Here is a 4,091-nt window from a genome sequence, read left to right as displayed (position 1 = left end):
TTTATTTATTGTTTTATTAATTACGCTTATTTAATCTCTTCAGATTATATATAAATTTAAAAAAAAAAATGGAAAAGAAATAAAATGATTATTATTGTATCCTTGAAACGCTTGCACATGCATGCATTGTAACGGATTTTTTTTTTTTTTTTTAATTTATTGAAATGTAAAAAATAATATAACCAAAAACCAAAAATCGTTTCTTTATAATTAATTCCTTTCCATCATAAGAATATAGAATAATTTCTGAAATAATTAATCTTTTTTTAATTTTTTTAATATTTTTTTTATGAGGGTTAGGTATTGGGTTGTGGAGGCACCACCCCCCACCGAATTTTAAATTTTATTATTATTATTATTTGTGTGTTTTTAGGGATTGGAGAAATAAATAAATATGGAATTAATTAATTATTATTATTATTATTATTTTTTTTTTTTGTCTTTCCTGTTTGATTGTAGCATACACGTGAAGATTCTCATGCACTGGCCCACCCTCCTTTCTTTTAATTTTCATTTTTTTTTAAAATAATATTATTGTTTTTTATTTTTATAATTATTTTCTTTTTTGTGAAACTTATTTTTACCAATTTCGTGTCTCCCTAATATCTTCCCTCCCTCACATTATTTCTGTTGTGAATCCTACATTTTTGGGAATTATCTTTTTCTATAAGCCTTTACTTATTTATACTTTATTGATTCTTTTTTTTTTTTCTTTTTTCATTTTTGTTGACATTATTTAATTTGGGAGATTATTTGTTTTTTTTTAATTATTTAGATTTATTTGATTTGTTGGTTTTGTTGAAATTATTTAATTTTTCAATTAGGTGGGATATTCTTAATTTTGTTTGTTAAGGTAATTTAATTTTTTTTTATTGTTTAATAATATTGATTTAGATTGAAGGTATTTTATTTAGCTACCAACAAACATGTGGGTTGCACATGGAATTTGTATTTAATACAAGATATTTTTAACAAAAATATTAGAATAATTAATTTTGACTTTCATGTTTTTTTTTTTTTTTTTTTTTTTTTTTTAATCTCATATAAAATTGATCATAATTTATAATTAATAATTAATAACTCTTTTCGTTTATTTTGTTTGAATGTAACTAATAAATGAGTAAAGTTGGGTATCTTATTCTAACCACAGCTTCAATTAATATGACCCATTTTATAATCATTACTAAGATGCAACTCAATATTGTTACAACCAGAGCATTTTAAGGAAGGCTAGCAATTGAAAATAATCATTAAGAAACTCTTTTGTTGGGGTTAGATGTGCGTACATTGACGACAAAATATAACAAAATCAAGGGACTAAAGATCATTAAAACCGGTAAATTTATGTACACAGATGAGTAGTTGCCACAAGTAAAATTACAAGTACACTCTCTCCGATCTGCAATTCGCGCACGGCTCAACTTGGCTTAAACAGCTCTGTTTGATATTTTGTATTCATTCCTGTATTTCTAGACTGTTCCCGAGCCATTCATTAATATTTGGAAGGGTTTGAGGTTAGTATAGCTACTATTTAGCCAATTTTAAAATATTGTGAGTCAAATTTGCATCAAGTAAGAGAGTTAGATGATTTGTTCTTTAGAGATGTCCTAATTACGATGTCGTAGAACTTCATAGGTGGAATTGAACTTCTACGAGTAGGATCCGACTAACACCAAATAAGCGTATTTAGCGACTTCCGCTTAAGCCAATTAAGTAATTAATCTTACTATTGGAATACTTTTGGACTAGGTTGAATGAATTATATGTTGTATGAATGACTCGTGCTCTATGACTTATCGACGTATCATTACTTGTATGATGTGATGTTTAAATTTTTTTGTGATGCATTACTTGTCAATCCATGTACACTATAATACCATGTTCACGTTAGACCCTATGAGACACTTAATGAATCATGTATGATAAGGAGTGATATGCCATGTACATGAATACATGTCTTCTGAGAAGGTTATGTCATGAAAAGTATGGAAGTATAATGTGCTTCGTAACCATGTACCATGATTTGAAAATGTGGGACCTCATGCATGTTGTATGTCACAAACACGGGATACTTCTCCAGTGCGTTTTATGGACACACACACAATGATATGATACACACTTTTTTCTTTTTGTTGGTTTTTGACCACGTAAATGTGCGGTAACCCGTTTTCAAATCTAGAGGTACATATGCGAGTATGTCTAATGGGTCCGTGTGTACATACAATTTCTACAAATTGAGTAAAAATTGGGGGCAACTCGTGATGGGGCTACCCATTTGCCCTGCACGAACGTTTGCCTCTCTATTATTCACCAATTCCATCGTTATTTAGTATTTTATTTTTATTGTTTCTTTAAAACGTATGAGTTTGGTAATGAACTCGGATCAATCAAAGATTTTAGAAAGTCGAATCGTGACCCAAAAGATACCGATTCAATATATTCCAAAGGATGGAGAAAGAAAAAAAGGGGAAAAATTTAAATGAGAACATAGAAGGCAATTATTTTAAGTGGGTCATGTTCATATTTGTAAAGTTAGCCACTTAGCCATTTGCTATTTGGAATGATTCTGAGTGCTTCTTCTTCTTCTTCTTCTTCTTCTTCTTCTTCATTTCTTCTTCATTTCTTCTCCAAATCTGCCCTTTACTTTTGGTTTATGGAATCCAATGGACAACCAAAAAGACAACCAAAAAGACAACCTAATTTCCTTCTCTGTACCTTTGCCTCCTCCTACGACATGTCTCTGTCTTTTCACCTTTTTTTTTTCTTTGTTCTTTTGTTCTTTTGTACCTGTCCATTTTCCTTTTCCTCGTAGAAGGGTTTTCTTTTATTTGTTCTTCGATTCAAACTAGGACGTTTTATGGTCTACACAAACCAAAACACATGCCTCCAACTTTTAGAAGAAACCGAATGTACTATCGCTCCGTGTTTGCCCATGACTTGAAGTAATACGAAGCCTAAAAGCTGTATTCAGGAGTACTTTTGGTATGCCTAATCACCAAAAGTATCCTCATTTAGAAACTTTTGTACTTCGAGAAAGAATATAAATTCTTTGGGAAAAAGTAGGAAGACATCTCAAAAGTTTTTAACACTTATACTATCACCACCCCACTATTCCAATTTTAGTACGTCGAACAAGAAATGTATTCTATTTTAAAGTTGATTATAAATCTTTATATCGATCGTTCTTATATAAGCCTTTTGAAACATTCTCTACGATCATGTATTAAATATTAAATAAAGAGTTTAACTAATACATGTACATTTACTAGGGTGATATAAGAATAATCTATTACATGTATCTATTGAATAAATCTAACTTTTAACTCTTATGACTTAATTAAGTAACTAATTAAGAATATGGATCTTGTCTTGTGTAAATGTATCCATAAATACATGAAACAAGCTTAATATCTATCGTGTTTTAGGGTATAATTTGATAAATACATGAAACAAGCTTAATATCTATCGTGTTTTAGGGTATAATTTGAAACAATCTTAATTAATTTCTTAGGTGTTTTAGGGTATAATTTGAGCACAAAATGCATGGAATTGTAGGGTTAACCTTAACCATTATGAATGCATGAGAGGGAGGGGAGGGGAGGGAGAGAAAAAAGTGAACATGTGAAGGTGTGGCAGGGCAGGGATGTTTTTGATGTTGACAAGGTAAGGAGCACGTGGTGTGGGGTCATAGGTCACGTGAGGGCCTTTCTTTTATGTGAGGTTTTCTTTTGGACTTGAGCGTAAAAGTAGAGACAAGTTGTGACACGCAGGTTGCCATGAGAGACCCTCCACTCCATCGCCATCTTCACGTCATCATCTTCTAACCTTTTTTCTTTTTATCAATATTCTTATGACAACATTTTCATTTCACTGTTGCCTCACGTGTTCATACATTATTGTTTTTCTTTATCTAACAAATTTTCTTTTTCATTATTATTATTATTATTTCATTTTGAGAATCCTTTTATGTTTGTACAAAATAATAATACTAATTCCGTTAAGAAAAAAATAGCCCACGTGTGAATATGCAACCGATAAACCAATGGTTTAGACTACTTTTAATATTTGTTGTAATTATGAATAAATTTGAA

The sequence above is a fragment of the Cucurbita pepo genome, chromosome 1 (assembly GCF_057944985.1).
Source record: "Cucurbita pepo subsp. pepo isolate OVF chromosome 1, ASM5794498v1, whole genome shotgun sequence".
NCBI classification, from domain to species: Eukaryota; Viridiplantae; Streptophyta; class Magnoliopsida; order Cucurbitales; family Cucurbitaceae; genus Cucurbita; species Cucurbita pepo.
Note: the sequence above shows the minus strand (reverse complement) of the source record.